This window comes from Canis lupus, chromosome 3 (assembly GCF_003254725.2).
Source record: "Canis lupus dingo isolate Sandy chromosome 3, ASM325472v2, whole genome shotgun sequence".
NCBI lineage: Eukaryota > Metazoa > Chordata > Mammalia > Carnivora > Canidae > Canis > Canis lupus.
In genome coordinates, this window is record NC_064245.1 from 5,110,373 (window position 1) to 5,128,628 (window position 18,256).

General features: G+C 33.8%; 2 long non-coding RNA genes across 10 annotated transcripts in view; one reads left to right on the forward strand and one right to left on the reverse strand.

The window, feature by feature from the left end:
- LOC112653348 (uncharacterized) overlaps positions 1-6,934 on the reverse strand; it is a 41,057-nt gene extending 34,123 nt beyond the window's left edge. For 3 of the 5 annotated variants that reach the window (XR_004814338.2, XR_004814340.2, XR_004814339.2), the window contains exons 1-2: positions 6,657-6,934; positions 3,452-3,611 (exon numbers count right to left, since the gene is read on the reverse strand). This is a non-coding gene — a long non-coding RNA (uncharacterized LOC112653348). The remainder of the gene's footprint in view (positions 1-3,451; positions 3,612-6,656) is intronic. The other 2 variants (XR_003132098.3, XR_003132097.3) reach the window with 1 other exon arrangement.
- Positions 6,935-7,017: 83 nt separating this feature from the next.
- LOC112653344 (uncharacterized) overlaps positions 7,018-18,256 on the forward strand; it is an 87,888-nt gene continuing 76,649 nt past the window's right edge. For 3 of the 5 annotated variants that reach the window (XR_003132083.2, XR_003132084.2, XR_003132082.2), the window contains exons 1-3: positions 7,018-7,155; positions 7,753-7,878; positions 8,353-8,423. This is a non-coding gene — a long non-coding RNA (uncharacterized LOC112653344). Of the gene's footprint in view, positions 7,156-7,752; positions 7,879-8,352; positions 8,424-10,450; positions 10,543-18,256 lie in introns of all 5 variants that reach the window. The other 2 variants (XR_003132085.2, XR_003132087.2) reach the window with 2 other exon arrangements.

Sequence of the window (18,256 nt, forward strand, 5' to 3'; positions counted from 1 at the left end):
TCCCTCTGCCTATGTCTCTGCCTCTCTCTCTCTGTCTGTGTGACTATCATAAATAAATAAAAATTTAAAAAAAAATACTGGCCATAGCAACTTAATAGATAAGTCACCAGAGGTAAGGAAAACATAAGCAAAAATGAAGTTTTGGAATTTCAAGATAAAAAGCTTCTGTACAGTGCAGGAAACAATAAACAAAACTAAAAGCAGCTTTTGGAATAAGAGAAGATATTTGCAAGTAACCTTTCTGGTAAAGGGTCAGTATCTAAAATCTATAAGAATTTATAGAATTCAAAACCATAAAATGAATAATCCAATTGAAAAATGGGGATAAGACATGGCAGGCATTTTTTCTAAGGACCATCTAGATGGCCATGAAAAGATGCTCAACATCACTCATCATCAGAGAAATGCAAATCAAAACCACAATGAGATATCACCTCACATCACTGAGGAATGGCCAAAATCAGCAACACAAAAAACAACAGGTATTGCCAAGGATGTGGAGAAAGGGGAACCCTCTTGCATCGTTGGTAGGAATGCAAACTGGTACCATATGAAGTTTACTCAAAACGTTAAAAATAGAACTACCTTATGATCCAGCAATTGCACTACTAGGTATTTACCCAAAGAATATAAAAAAAGACTCACTCAAAGGGAGTGCCTCCCAATGTTTTTTTTTGTTTTGTTTTTTTGCCTCCCAATGTTTATAGCAGCATTATCTACAATAGCCAATTTATGGAAACAGCCCCAAGTGTCCATTGATTGATGAAATGATAAAGAAGTTGTGTGTGTGTGTATAAAATGAATATTATTCAGCATTAAAAAGAATGAAATCTTGCTTTTGCAACAATGTGAATAGAGTTAGAGAGTATAATGTTAAGCAAAATAAGTCAGAGAAAGACAAACAACCTATGATTTCACTGATAATTGGAATTTAAGAAACATAATGGGAAAAGGGAAAGAAAAAAGAAAGAGGGAGGCAAACAAGAAATAGACTTTTAACTATAGAGAACAAATATGGTTACCAGAGGAGAGGAAGTGGGGGGATGGTTTAAATAGTGAGGGGCATTAAGGTGTGCACTTGTTGTGATACACTCCTGGTGTTGTATGGAAGTGTTGAGTCACTTTATTGTACACCTGAAACTAGAATTTAAATTTAAAATATTAAAATAAAAAAATTAAGTGCTACTTAATTCTATCTTTAATGCTGATCCTTGAATAAACTTTAAATATCATCTACTCTTAACAAAGATTATTTTAAAATAACAAAGATTATTTTAAGCCTTATATATACATTGTGATATATACAACAGGAAAGTTTATAAATAATATTAATATATTAATATATTATATATATTATATATTATTATATATCCAAAAATTATCCAATACATTTTTGTCTAAAGCTAGTGTGTCTTGGAGGATTTGTTCAGGCTGTCTTAATCTTTCTAGGCAATGAAAGGAACGTGTGAGTAATCAAGTTATGCTGTAAACCAAAGGTTGGCAAACGTTTCCATAGAGGGCCAGAATATAAATATTTTAGGCTTTGGTAGGCCATACCATCTCTGTCACAAGTACTGAACTTGGCCATTGCAGCATGAAAGAAGGCCTAGATGACACATAAAGAATAACTGTAACTATCTTCTTCAAAACATCATTGGGTACTGAAATTTGAATTTCATATAATTCTATGGGTCATGAAGTATTATTCTGCTTCTGAGTTTTTTAAACCTTTTAAAAATATGAAAACTATTCTCTCTATAGCTTATAGGCTATACATAAACATGAGACAAGATGAATTTTTCTCAACCATGTTTCCATTGTTTGCTGACCACTGATACAAACCCTTGAACACTGCCTCTGAGAAAAGAATTTTACCCAATAATTGAGTGACTGATGGTAACAGATCATCATGTCTTTCAAGGGATACCAGAAATCTGGTTCTGTTCATGTGTCACCATATTGATCTTCCAAAATGTTTTCTGCTTTCATTTGGAAATAATTTTAGAAACTACGTGGATTAGATCAGAGCAACGGAGGCATTATTTCTAGAATGCTGATCAAAATGTGTAACCTTTGTGTATGACAGGAAAAAAAACCCTAATATGTAAAAAGGATATCTTTTATTTTCTTTTTTCCCTCATTAGGGATCAATTTTCTACCTTGGAAGGTACAAAGAGCATTTCCTTGAACAGATGAGTGAATATATAAAAATTTCAGTAAAAAGAAGGTAAAATATAGTTCAAGTGACATGTCCAAGCATGTCTTCACTCTCTCTGCCTAAATTGTATGTCATTAAAGTTTTACCTCAAGAACAGAATGAGGTATGCTGGAATAACTCTAGTTTGGGGAAGACAGGGAGCTGCATGAAAGCATCAGGGCACATCAACTTTGAGGTAGGTATGAATATGATAGAGGAAGAAGTAGTAGAAAGACACATTGTACTTAAAACTTTTGTAGAATAATTCCTTAAAAGTATTCTAGAAGAACACAATCTTCTATATACAGTTGACCCTTTAATAACATGGGTTTGAACTGTGCAGGTCCACTCATACATGGGTTTTTTTTTTTACAGTACTATAAATATATTTTCTCTTAGGCTTTTAATAATATTTTCTTTAGCTTGCTGTAAGAATACAATGTACAATACAAATAATATACTAAATAAATGTTAATTGTTATCAGTAAGGCTTCTGGGTAATATTAAGCTAATAGTAGTTAACTTTTGGTGGAGTCAGAAGATATACACAAATTTTCAAATACATGGGGGCCAATGCCCCTAACCTCTGCATTCAAGGGTCAACTGTATAGTTAAAGTAGAACATTGAGGACAGAATGAAAGCTACTGATGGTCAGTCTTCCCTTTTGGTCTTTGAGGAATGCATGGTTTGAAAGCTTAAACCTAAAAAGAAAAAGTGAGTTCCTTCTTTCAGCTGGAAAAAAAAGCAGAAACATAAAATTTATATTGAGTAACTTAAAAGTTATTAAAAGTTTTCTATGCCTATGATACATTGATCCAAAGCGCTGATAAGACTCTAGTAATTGAAAATAAAACTAATTATTGGAAGTTATAAATTATCTATAAATTTTAAAATGCAAATTGTTTACCTGCCATTGGACATTGTAAAATGGGAAAGATTTATATATTGGCAATAGATTATGCTGTTATGTTTATTTTATCTCAGACTTACAGCATGAAATGTACACCCTGAAAATTCAGGCACAGTACATGCAGTATAATCAAATAAAATATGAACTATCTCTCATTGGTTAAATAATTAATTTTCAGATTTGATATAGTTTTGGCTTGTTTAACATATGCCTGGGGCTTATGTTGAGTATTTTGAATGTATTTGAATAATATGTGTTTTAATGTGTGTATACATTGAGTAAAATCAATAACATGTCTAAAATGTATAGTGCCATGCAAAATCCATAACTCAATATAATTGACCTGAAAATAGCAATTCCACATTTATCTTCCAAGCTGGTCAGCAGAGGACAGGATGAAAATGTCTACGGAAATGTTTTAATCAGTGTGCATTCTCCACCCAAAATTGTGGTTGGCTAAAGTCCAGAATGAGTTTCTTTGTCTTCTTCATATTTATCAAATGCTAAAGCAGAATAAAAGAGCAAAAAAAAAAATGACTTGTCATAGTAGAAAACCTTAAAATTAACTACTTTTGTCATTCTGAGGTTTTTCTAAGACCTCACATTTGGCTACAGAAAAGCAAGGTGGTTTCCATCTTTTCAAGACACAATGCAGTACGTTGTTCATTGGAACAGTTGGCCTGCCAAAATTCCTTGGCAAAGAGAAGCCTCTGGCCAGCTAACTGTGATATAATAAATGATCTGACCAGATTGTCAATGAATTGAGATCTGAAGTTAGAGCCGCTTTGGGGATGGAGAAATTAGTTATTTCTCTTCAACTCTTGCCCCTACAAATATGAAAACTCTGCAAAGTGTACCACAAACCTCCAGAGAATTAATACTGTAGCAAGTAGTGGTGTGTTTCTTATTTGTCTAATATTATGAATCATTTATTTATTTACAAGGGAATTTTTGTTATTAAACACTTATTATGTCTGATTTTAAATATACTACATGTTCATTTGGATAATATGACAAAGTTTAAAGACAAAAATAACAGCCATCCATAATTTCACTACCCACACATATCCACTGTTAAAATTTTGATAAATAGCTATTTTTTCTTCCTCTGCATTTGCAGATTATTAGTTGTGTGTATTACTTTGTATTCTATTTTTAACAGCTTCATATTATAATGTAAACATTTTACCAAGACATAAAAAATATCCTCATAAATACTATTTAAATATTTTTAAATATTCAATCATAAGAATTTTTGGTCATTTAATGTATCTATATACCAATGTATTCACACTTCAATATAAATTTTTTAATATCTAGATTTGCTCACAAACACTGCTTTTGTTCTCCACATTTATATTCTAAGATAACATAAAATGTAACCCTAATACATATGTTAAGGTGTCGCTATTTTAAATTTTTGTAGTTGCTGCCCTGGTAAATTTATTTTTAAAAAGGTTAAAACTGTATCAGGAATAAACTTTGATGGCCTCCTCTGAGAATCTGCATAGAACTAAAAGGGGCTTAGCCAATATATGAGGCATCTGAGTTTGTTTTGTGCTCTTTACGACATCTGTTTGGTGTGGACATGCTCTGCCTGAGTAGGGTTGTTTCATATCTGCTCTTCAGCAGAATGTTCTTCAGTTCTGTTCTGTCTTGGGTAAGAAAAGTTATTTAGATAAATTAAATTGTATAAATGTCTAGTGATTTTTGGATAGTATTCTGTAAAGATGTGATATGAGCTAACTACTCCTCCTTCTACTACTCTCATATTTTCTTTAATCATATGATATGTTTTTAACCCCAGTCACTAGTTCTCAGTTTTCCATAATTTTCAAACATCTCTACTAGAACTGTAATCTAGGATAAACATAAATATACTAATTCATTTACCAAAAGTTTAATAAATACCTAACAAATGACTTGGAAATTTGTAGACAATGAGAATACAGCAGTCCACATGACATTAAAAACTTTTCTCTCATGGAGCTGTTAACACATAGAGAAGGGAAGGGGGAAGATATGGTTCAAGAAAATATAAGCTGAGGGACGCCTGGGTGGTTCAGCGGTTAAACGTCTGTCTTTGGCTCAGGGCATGATCCTGGGGTCCCAGGATTGAGTCCCACATCCGGCTCCCCACGGGGAGCCTGCTTCTCCCTTTGCCTATGTCTCTGCTTCTCTCTGTGAGTCTCTCAGGAATAAATAAACAAAATCTTTAGAAAAAATATGTAAGCTGAAAAAATCAGATAGTGTCAAGTACTATACTGTTAATTAAAATGAGAGGAATTCATAACATTGACAAGATAGCTACTCAAGATTGTATGTTCAGAGAAGGCACCAATGAAAAGGTGACATTTAGTCTGAGATTTCAGTATCACAGAGGAGACAGCCTTGTGAAAACCAGAAGGCCCAGCCTTTCAGATAGAAGAAATAGGTACTGCAAATGTTACAAGGTAAGGAGGCGCCTGGTATGTTCAAGTAACATAAAGAAGGTTTGTGTGACTGAAGCTTAGTAAATTAGAGAACAAAAATGGAAAATAGATAATAGAGGAAAAAGAGAGATCAGATATGATATGAATAATAAGCTAGGTTGAGAATTTAGATTTCATTCCATTTGTATGAAGAATCTATTGGAAGCTTTTAGGCAGATCAATCATATGATATGAGAGCTAGCAATATAATTTTGTTTTCTTCATTATGGATGGCTTATAGGGACTTAAGAGTAGAGACAGGGGATTAAAGATATAAACTTCCAGTTATAAAATAAATAAATCATGAGGATGAAAAGTACAGCATAGGGAATATAGTCAATAATATTGCAAATAACTTTATGTGGTGACACATGATAACTACCTTTCTCATGATAAGCATTTCATATTGTACAAAATCGTCAAATCACTCTGTTGTGCACATGAAACTAATATGCCAATTATACTTAAAAATTTTGAAAAATTATACAAAGCACAAAAAAAAGTAGAGACAGGAAACTATTTACCCGTAGTAGTAGGCAACAAATACAAGAAAAAAGAGGATGGAGGATGGCTTAGACTTGTGTTGCAACTGGGGGGATGGAGAGAAAAGGACAGATATGAGGCATGTATTTGAAGACAGAAGATGAACTAATGAATTTGACCTAGAAGGAAGATGTGTTTTGGCCAAAAATATTGGTAATTTGTGTGATTTTTTTCCAGAATGGAAAAGACTGAGAGTAGAGCAGGTTTGGAGAGATAAATCAGTTTGTTTTGGACATGCTAACTTCTAGATGTCAATATGCTACCTGAGTGGAGATGTTGAGGCCACTTTAGATAGAACTCTGGAAAATTGAGGACAGAAAAACTGGAAATAAATACTTTGGAATTATTTTTTGATAAATGACATCTGAATACATGAAGTAAGATATGTTATCTACTACAATCAAACCTCATTCAAAATATTCCTCTAACCTCCATTTTATGCCTTTATTTTTAGTTTGTTCACTACTCACATAGACAACACATCCAATACCTTATCTTCAGATATTTGGACTTTTCAATACCAGTGATCCTTACTTTGTCACTTATTCTCACAGCTTCATCTTGAACCTTGGCTCAGGGATGACTCATCATTTCAAAGCTCTTACACTTCTGACTTTCCTCCATAACTACCAAGCAAGATCCCAACTCAATCTCAAATCTACTCTCTGTGCCACTATGAAACACCAGCTAAATACTTCTGCCATAAAAACACTTCAGCATGTTTAAAGTTTCCCTCTCTTGTTTCAGAGATGTTTTTAAATGGATCATACAGGATTATTGTGTCTATGTGTAACAACAACAAAAAAAACACCTTGAAATAAAATGTCATAAATGAAAATTGTTAAAGTTTTAATCATTATGACCTTGGAGGGAGGAGCCCCTTGGAATTGGTTCAACAGCCCATTGACATCATAGTCAACAGCCTTATAATTCTTTTGCACGTTGTCCATGGCTACAGAGAATAGCCCCATCTCCACGCTTTGCATTAACATTCAAGGCAGGAGGATGTGGCAAGAAAAAGAAGCTGCACCAGGTATGCTTGTCTCTTTGAATCCTAAAGAAGAAGCTTCCTCTCCATCTCTACTTTTTAGCATTATAAAATTATTTTCCCTACTATTTTTCAAAGCAAACACCACCATAGTAGTTCTTGATTCCATCCTCTCCACTATCATTTTTCTCCAACATCATTCCTCTCCTCTTCCTCTGCCACCATTAAGTTTCAAATCTCTATTTCTCTACTCACTCTTCCTCTAAATTTAGCCCAATGCATATAGCTGGGTATCTTTTAATAAAAATACCTTTTCATTGATCTTTCATCCTTCATAACTATAATCACTATTTCTCTGACTCATGCTCCATTCAATTCTCAGCCGACTATGGTCTTTTCCCTCCCTCACCATTTCAAAACACTGTCATTTCAAAGGTTCCTGATGACTTCTATAGTGTCAAGAGCAAGATCTTGTTTTACTGCCTTTCAACTAATTCAAACACGTTAATTAGCATTTTTTTCTTAGAAGTGTATACTTAAAAGTATTTTGAATTCCATATAAATATTGTCTCTCAAGTCTCTGAATGCTTCTGGAACTATTAATTTTTTTTTGGAACTATTAATTGATGGCTTTCTTTGCAGGTCTCTCTCTCTCTGGCATATCAGTATGCTCCCAAATTTTAACTTTGGTTTATTGGTATTTATTTCCTCTGAATATCTGCCAAATGTGATATGAACCACTGTCATCATGTCCACAAAATTTAAAAGGTAGGTGATTGAACACTGGCATTTGCATTCTGATATCTTTTGTGATGGCTTTTGTGGCACTTATCTGCATAGCACATTATTTAAATGTGCCACCATCAAATTCATCATGTCCAAGATCAATGTAAGATATTTCCATCCTTTCTCTATATTCCTCTGATCACCCAAAAAAAGAAAACTGGCAAGTATACTGGTTACCTCATTATAGCGCAACCCACAATGCTATTATCAGTATGAATCCTAAATATTTCTTCTCACTTATTAAAAAACTACTACATCTATTTTAAATTCAGGCTTAATTCAGATCTTACCTGAATTATTTCAATAACACCCTAATAAGGAAGGCCACGTGGCTTCAATCCATCCCTTATGCGTAGTTACGTTACGCCTAAACAAAACTACCACATCTACAGCTGAAAATCCTTCCATTGTCCTCTATCACTCATATAAGACTTCAGTGCTCCCCATTATTCACAGATAATGTACAAGAGGCATTTCATGGCTATGAAGATTATCTTTGCTCTAGTCCTCTGAAACCTGATCCTTAGGTAAGTATAAAGCTTCATCTCCCTTCACTGCTTTTCTCACACCTTATATGTTGGTAAAACCAATGTGTGTGGTGCTCTTGGAACACAGTGCAATGTTGTACAGCTCTCACCTCTCCTCTCACTCCTCTGTCCCCCCACACCATCCCTTCTAGCTCACTGTCTTCATTTAATTATCGCCGATCCTTGAAAATTTAGTTAGGGACTACTTCTTTCAGGTACTTTGTAATTGACTCTTATTTCTCCCCAAATGTTAGTTTTCTCCAGTTTCTGTATCAACCTCCCTCCAGAAATATCAAAGTAATTTCTCCCAAATGCTACAGTCTTTTCACTTCTAGACTTTTGCATAAACTCTTAAGTCTGTTCTTTCCTCTCCTCTCCCTTTACCTCACTCTCTTACCTTCCAACAGCTACCCTCTAGGACATTTCCATCTTTACCATAGCTATCACTTCCTCTCAGAAGTCTTCCTGAGCATCAAAGTCTTGATTTGATCCCTTTAATGTGATAACAAAATTAAACAATATAGTATTTAACATGTGCCAAACATTCTTCTAAGTATTTTGAATACATTAGATTGTTTAATCTTCACTGTAATGCTGTAAATTAAGCATGGCTATTATCCAGATTTTAGAGACAAGGAAAAGGAAGTATTGGGCTATTAATTAATTTGTTCCATGTTGAATATTAGCAAGTGGAAGAGACAGACTTTGCACCTAGGCAAGCTGTCATTGCTCGTGGTGTACTATAATTCTACATGCATTCTTCTATCATACATATTATCTGCTTACTTGCTATTATCATTCACCAGAATATAAACTCTATGAAAACTTATTCATTAGTGAATCCCTACCATCTATCATCTGCCCAACAGCTTTTGAACATATTTGATGCTCAAAAAATTTTTGATAAATGATAGAGACATAACTATGTGTTTCTCTTCTGTGTTCCCACAGCACTGTGGGAATGTCTATGCTTTTGCTGAAACTGTGCCATTATTTACTTATAGCCCTCTTGGCCTTATTGAATTCTAAGCCCCTCTAGGACAGAAAACTTTACTTATCCATCAATATGTCCCAAGTGAAGCACAGGTGTTCAATAAATGTTTGTTGAACAAATCTGTAAATAATACCAGTGGAAGAAATGAATGTAAGTGTTTTTTTTTTTTGGATAGATTTCAATAATCCCCTTCTATGTGTACATCTATGTGGCTGCAGGAAAATATTTATTATATAGTACTCATGTTAATCACCTGTTTTTGAGACTTCTATTTTATTGTAAATGAGGATGATTCTGAAATAACTCTTTCTCCTCTAGAGTACTAAAATGTTTATGAATCTTTAATTCTCTTCAAGTACTTTATGACTATTCAAAAACACAACAAAATACATTTTAATAATCTTCTAAAAATATCTTCTAAATGTTCAATACTATATTGCCACAAGGAGTTAAAGAAAAGCAGAAGATATATCTCTTGCCCACAAGGACAATGCAATACAGAAGTTAGCTCCAGCATAAATAAATCTCTGCAAACATAAATGATAGAGACATACTTATGCTCCTATTGACATGGCAAGATACACACAGGTGCGGAATATCTGGAAGGGAGCAGACACAGGTGGATCTAGTTTGACAAGTTTTCTAAGAATTGATCAAGTGGAAACTTGAAGGAGGGTTTTATACATTTAAGAAAGGTGTATGACCCAAAAAGGGTAGTAAAAACATACTGTAACAGCTCATGGAGAATAATTTGAAATATTTTCATTTTTTAAAGTATTTATAACAAGTTATAAGGTTGTATATAACAGCTTGACCTCCTACTCAGAGTTGAACTCATAAAAGTCTGCTTTGACAAATAGTCCAGGCATGGGCTTAATTTTTATTTTTTATTGCCCCACTGTGCTTGTATTTCCACATATCCTCAGCAGAATCCCACATATCTTTCTACCTCTGCTCCTTGAGATTTCTTCCCTTTTCTTTTATCCTCTTTCTTATTTTAACACTATTTTTTGGCTTTTTTAATTCCATGGAGAACAACTTCAGGAACTTTCAGCGATCACCTCCTGCATTTCCAGTACCCTATTAGCTCATCTCACTTAAAAACCTTCTCCTTGAAGAAAGAAAGTAGGTCTCAATGCCTTGAATCATAAGTATTTTGACATCTAATATTAAATTAAATAAGTATGGATATTTTATAAATGTGAAATATATATACACTGTATTTTCACATAATTGGACTAATTTTAAGGGCTCATCACATAGCATGTGTTACACACTGGAAAAGAATAAACTGAATGAGAAAAGATGATTAATTTCAAAATATGGTAGATATCTTTAACAGAATTTTCTATTTGAATCTTCTCCGGGGGCCATTATGAACTTGATTTGAATAAACCAAAACTTTCCCTAAAGAAATCTCAATTTCCTACTTTGTTGAGAAGTTTCATTTACATAGTCTTCTCATAAAGCATTATCTTCAACCTGAGTTTGATGGCGAAGTCGCATTGCCTCACATTAACAATATCCTTTTATTGGAACCTTATCTTTAGTGCATGCCTCTACATATAGCAGTCCGTAAGAAATGGAATAAATAAAGTCTATAGACACAGCCTGCAGGTATAAAACAAAGAGGAGAAAAAGCCCCCCTGTTGTGCTTTCACCTGGCCTTTCTTTGCATGCCCTTGGTGTTACAACATCTAATCTGGATTTTATTCCTTCCCTTTGTCAGGAGAGGATCAAATCTGGATTCTTCTCTGGTACACTGCTTATCAGGAAAAGACAGAATTATAAAAAATGATCCAAGCATCGTTCTTCTCCTTTCTGAAACCCCTTGGGTCTATGACATTCCAGCCGCAACCCTAATTCATCATTTGATTTGATTTTCTTATTCTTAACTATCATTTTCTTATTTCTTTATGCAGATTAGGAACAATAGTACATATGTGCAGCTAGCACTGGGAAAGTATTTTTCCATTTATTCCTGGGAGAAAGACATTTTACTGCCCAACCAAAAGGCAAAGTGAAGAATCAGATTTATTTATAGTTATATTGCTACATTAGTTAATATGGGAGTGGGGCGGGGGCGGGGGGAATCCCTGGGTAGCTCAGCGGTTTAGCGCCTGCCCTCAGCCCAGGGCGTGATCCTGAAGTCCTGGGACTGAGTCCCAAACATCAGGCTCCCTGCATGGAGCCTGCTTCTCCCTCTACCTGTGTCTCTGTCTCTCTCTCCCTCTGATGAATAAATAAATAAAATCTTTAAAAAAATATATGGGGGGAAGAAAGGAAGAAATGTTGACCCTTTGTATAAATAATAGGTAATAACATAAAAGCTAACATTTATTGAATGTGCCAAATACTGTTTTAACTAGAGCTTTGTGTTATCTCTTTATATGTGGCAGGTACTCTGAATTGGAGTCCTCATCTATGCTCCCCAGAAACTGAGGCTCTGTAGGTTTCAGGCACTTTCTCAGTAACTCTCAGCTATTGAGCAGGAGAACTAGATTTGAGCTTATGTCCATCTGGCTCCATAATGTGTATTCCTAAACAGCATGCTACATCACCCCATATTTAATACCCCAAGCCTCAAAAGGACTTTACTATTACGCATCGCTTAAATTATGTATTCTACTAAGTTCTCTATAATTACACTTAAAGTGAAATTTAATAACTTTTGAAGCATAATTTAAGGATGAAACACAATAAACGGAATAAGCTGTGTATCTTATTAGGATGTTCAATGTTCAAATGGATTTTTTAATTTGGAAAAAATTTTTATATAATTTTTACTGAAATTTCTTGTAATACATCCCCACCAATCTTAATAGTCTCCTCAGCATTATTCCACTTTGGGTGTCTCCTTGACTCATCTGTAATTATTTTCTATTATTTTAATCTGTGATTTTTGTTCATACACACTCCAACATCTAAAAATATATTTAAATATTTTGGCTTCTTATGATATTCTTCCCAGGGAAGTGTTTATTTTCTTTTTCATATTTTTGAAGGATCTCAAAGGATGAAAGAAATACATATTTGCTCAGCCTAATATCTTGAAATAGAGGTTTTATGTATTTTTTTTATTTTTTTATTTTTTTATGTATTTTTTAAATGACAATTATTAAAAGACTATTACAGGTATATTGAATACTTAGTATTGACACTTAATTCAATACTGAATTAATTCAGTAATTAATTCACTTAATTCTACTCTTTATTTTTGGGTTTCTGTATTTTCTCACTTAAAAAGGAAAATTAAACTTCATTGCATCAACTAAACTAACTTAACTCTTTCCCCCTCTACCTCAGGCCTCTTTGCTGGATTTGATAGCACAGAATATGTTTCACAACCAACAGGGTTGGCAATACAAATATGAGTAAAAATAGGATTAAAAATTATTTTAAGATATTCTTGAAAAGAACAGTGTATGACTATAGGAATTTGTAACATGTGGAGTTAGGTGAAAACTGATTTTTATAGTATGACTGAACAATTCAAATGAGAGCTTTACAAATCCACTGTTAGGGCTAATTTCATGATTAATTAAAAAATATTAGTGGGGGCACTTGGATGGCTCAGTCAGGTAAATGTCCAACTCTTGTTTTTAGCTCAGGTCATTATCTCAGAGTTGTGAGATGGAGACCTAGTCAGGCTCTGCCCTGGGTGGCAAGCCTCCTTAAGATTCTCACTCTCTCTTTCCCTCTCTCTCATTTCTTCTGCCCCTCCCCCAACCCTTCTTTCCTCTAAAAAAGAAAAATAGTGGCAATAATTCTGATATAATTTCAAATAATTGATGGTCAAGTAAATTTATTATCAACTGCTTCTTTTAATCATTACTGTCATATAACTCTGCTTAGTCATTATTTTCTAGTATATTTTCTGAGATTTGAAATATTCCTGTGTCTGAGGATGGCTACGTGAATGCAGAACATGTCTGCGTCTTATGACTAGGTACATCATTTCAATGGTCAGGTTTTTGTTTTTCTTTTTGTGTTTCAGTTTGTTTTTGCTGTGAACCTTTAAAAATTATTTATTTTTATTTAAATTCCAGTTAGCTATCATACAGCGTTCTACTAGTTTTAGGTGTACAATATAGTGATTCAATAGTTCCATACATCACCCAAGGCTCTTCAGGACAAGTTCCCCCCTTTTACCCCCACTACTATTTCATCCATCCCCACCCCCCCTCGCCCTCTGGTAACCATTAGTTTGTTCTCAATAGTTAAGAGTCTGTTTCTTGGCTTGTCTTTCTTTTTCTCCTTTGTTCATTTGTTTTGTTTCTTAAATTCCACACATGAGTGAAATCATATGGTATCTGTCTTTCTCTGACTGACTTATTTCACTTGACATTATACTTTCTAGCTTCATCCATGTTGTTACTCTATGGTCAGTTTGTATATGAATTAAATCATGGTCCAGGCCCACCGACATACTCTCAGACCTCTGTAGTTACATCACTGCCCTTAGGGGTGCTCCTTTCTTTTGTACCACTCTCAAACAAAAGTGCTATTGTGACTTTTCCTTAATTTTCCTTCATATAAATAAGTTTTATAAGAACTCCTGGAAAAGTTTTAATAAGAACTCCTGGAAAGGATCAAGCAAGCAGATATATCTACAACTGGCTACTGTTTGTAGTCAGAGATGTCTGCAGTTTACAGACAATACCCTATTCTTGTGAGGAGTTTGCCATCCTGATGTAGAAAATTAATTTGTTAAAGATTAATGAACAGTGAAACTCCTTCCCTCCTCAACACCTGCTCCTCTTTACTAGACAAGTGGAAAGGTAGAAATGGGACAGGTATCATTCAAACCAGTCACTATTCACTTGTTTCTAAATTGTAGCTGCTTATGTAACTAATATTGACTGTTTACTTGTTTAATTTTCTCTTGGTATTTGGAGTCTCTGAAGTCTGTATGAGACCTCTGCAGGCCTCTTGCCACATACTATCCTCATCTGAGAGATCCTACTTGGACACAACCTCATTTATTCTCCCTTAGCTCTCCCGCCAGAGCACATGCTTCTGGGATTTCCTTGCCCAACATTATTCTATGGAGCACAGGCAGCAGAGCCCAAGCACAGTTACTTCTCCAGGGGCTCACTTCATCCATATTAAGCCCATATACATCTTTATCCTCTTCTTGACAATGCCATCTCTCTTTGCTCCCATATGAAAGAGGGACAGTTTAGCAAGTGCACAATTTCTGTGGATGTCAAGGAGAGAAGAGAATGGCGTTCTCTTGATTCCCTCCTTCCCATGAGTACCCGTCTCTCTTTTCCCTTGACACTTCTCTTCACAAACACCTCTCTAAGGGACAAGTCCAAAGACCCATTCCTTTTCTTGGTCTGTTGGAGAGTGGCAGTATGTTAATGGCTGCAGGACCAATTTTATATCCTCTAAGCCTTAGTAAAGATGGCTAGGTTCAAATGTTTATGGGTTTCAAGTAGACTTTCTCAGCACATATTATTTTCTGGTTTTAGTACAATCCTGAAAAACTTTAATGTCAGTGGTTGAAATACATCTGATCATTCTCCAAGTATTTAACTGGTTCTCTGATATTCTCCTCAGATTACATTAACTGTCATGTTTCCATCCTGTTTATTTTCAACCTTTAATGGATCAATTTTCTATAGTGTAAGGCCAGTGAGTTTGTATGTTATTCCTACTCAGCCATAATTTCTTGAGATTTTACTATGATGAAATGATTTCTGTTCTTTTTCAAAGGTGCTCTGCTATTGCCTTTCCTAAGGTATTTAGTGTTTAAGAAAAAGAACACTAAGTAAAATATCTTTCTTTTCTCATGCAGCATATATTCCCGACGTAGAGAAATTATGTATTACCTTGAAAATAATGCCTTATGTTTTTTTCTAAAAATACTGATGATTTAGTTTTCTAAATTCTACTTTGATATTGTTTTCACTATGAGATTCACAAATGGAGAACTGCCCAAGTAATCATTTCCAAAGCACTGTAATCTCTAACTTTGAAAAGAGATATGTTCAAATTTTTTATGGCATATTATCTTTTCAGCAAAATATTTTAAGTAAAATGGTGAGAACATAATATAGTCAAAGAAAGCAATTTGTGTGAGAGATCATACATTATCACATGGGAAAACAGTATATGACACACTTTACATACAATATAGGCACGAGATGTTTTGTTAGAGTTGCTGAAGCAAAAGAGTTCTACCTTTGTTTTTACTTGTTTGATCTTACAAGGAATCTGAGTCATTCAACTGAGCTATCAAAGTATGTTCTCTCTCTGAATATTGTAAGGTTTTGTTTTTCCTCACTAATCATTATACTTCCCACTTGCTAGCAGTTCAATCAATACAGTTTCTTCTCTAGATGGATTTTAAAAGGTGAATCTTGATTTCAATAAATGCTTTGTAGAACCAAAGACTTCTAGAGCATGCCTATGCACAGGGCAACTTTACAATTGATCCTCACTCTTGTAAGGCTTAGAAGTTATTGAGAATGCCTTAAAGATAGACAACCCATAATTAAAAGATGCTATTCCAATGACAATAACTATTACTGAGTATTTAAGAAAAGCTCAATTGAGTATCCATTTAGTCATTATGACAGTATGTATATTAGTGGTATAAAACAGGGAAATCATAGATAATTATATTTAATTTTAGCATATTATTTTTCTCTCTTGGACTTGCTATATAGTCAAATATGTAAAAAGTGTGAGAATTTGGAGAATCTGAAAAATCACATTGACTTAGGGGTACTTGGCTATTTGTGTCCTAACTCAGATTCTTTCTGTTATCTTAACCTAAGAAAAACACTATTACATGTGGATTATTGAAAAAAATTAGATTTATTAGATCTTTTAAGGTTAGTGATAATAATAATGTAAGTTGTACATAAATAACCTTTATTTGAATAGTATTTCATATCTATCATTGATTTCATTTCTATATTATTAATATTGACAATAATAGCTACTGTTTCCAAGTATTTACTTGGTTTTAGACAATTTATACAGAAGAATTTAGGAGATTTTCTTTATAGGAAATTTTTAGGAAAAACCCATAATAACCATGAGGCACAGATACTGAGTTCTATACTGTTATTGCACTTTTAGAAAGTCGTACAGCTGAGATTATAAACTACATTTTACTGACTCTGACCAATATACTATATATTTCTTATCCCTGTTTCTGAGAAGAAAGCAAGATCATTATTATCATCCATTCAGTTGGTGAGACTCCATGGTTAGGAAAATCTCACAGGCTTTGGATAAATAATCTTAGTTCAAGCTACACCCCAATATTGCCCTTCTTTAGTTATGCAGATAGTGGATGTGAGGTTAGATCTTACTCAGTCTGAAGACCCGAAATCTTTTACAGCATAAGAAAGGTATATAAATAATAACAGAAGACAAATATATCTATTTGCAAATGTGCAGAATCTCGAAGAGAAGTCAAGTCATATGGTAAGAACTTTATTCATTCACCTCATAATTTGTTAATAAATTGTGATTAACAATATCTTGAATAGTTGCATTTAAATTCATTTTTTCTCATATTTTTAAGGAATACCACCTTAGAACCACAAAAGTTTTTTAACTTTTTAGAAAATCTCTTTATATTATAAACATCAACTACTCATGTAGATGCTTTGAAGAACTTCAGATAACCAAATAAATCCCATTTATTTCCCACTTGTTCTTAATGGCTTATAATATAGTATAATGATATTGTGTCCAGTTTCTCTCTTTTCCACTTCATTATATAACAACTCCATTCTTTTTACACAATAAGAAACATAATTAGACTCTCTGCCTTTTTCCCTTTAGAAGGCTAGAATATAAATATTATCCTCATCATAAAAAGAATTGTCTTTAGAAAAAAATCTTTTACATCTTCAAAAAAAAGTCTATGAAGTTACAACCATTAAAGAGAATTTTCCCTACTTTGGTTCTTGTTAGAAGGATTAAAGACACACCCCTTAGCACAATTTAGTATGCATTCTGCTATTCTGTACTTAAAAACATATATCTTGCTTTCCCCACTGCTCTTTCATATTGTGCAATAAGAAAATATAGCATACTGCATTCAGCATGATGTCAAGAGCCTGAAACCAGGAAGGCAGAGACATGAAGCTATTAAGATATAAAATATGTTAAAAAAGATATAAAATATGTAATCTTAACAATGTTCTTTACTTTGAATGCATTCTTGTGGGGATTTCCCAACACATCTGCCTTTGCTCATTGAGCTTCACAGGAGTAATAGTGTGGAGCGGAAAGAGTTATGGGCCAAGAGCTTGAAATCTTGGGTCAAGTTCAAGCTTAGCCTTACATTCATTCAAAACTTTTTGATGGGAATAATTGTGCATGGACCTTGTTTTATTCCCATTTTCTCATGTAGAATTTGGCATGGGATAAGGACTAAATAACTATTTGTTGAATGAATAAACACATGAGCTCAGACAAACTATGAATATTCTCTGAGTCACAGATTCCTCACTAGAAAAATAGAAATCATAACATCTGAACTGTGATGGCAATAAGAAAGTATATGTCTGATTTGTGTGTATACATTAAACTATTGTACATGAAAATATTCTGTAATCTGTGTAAGCTAAAAAGTAAATGCAAATGTAAAAAATATTTTATTAATACTAGAATCCTTGTTGAAGACAGAGTGATGGAAATGAGCACTTTATGATACTCACTATGATAAATATCAGAAAACTGTAAATCCAAAGTAAAGTTTATAAATACAAAGTGAGAATGCTACTATGCTTCTAGTTTGTAATAAGCCTTCCTGACTTGAATAGTACACATCTGTTCCCTGAGAGGCAACTTAAATACTATTTAATGC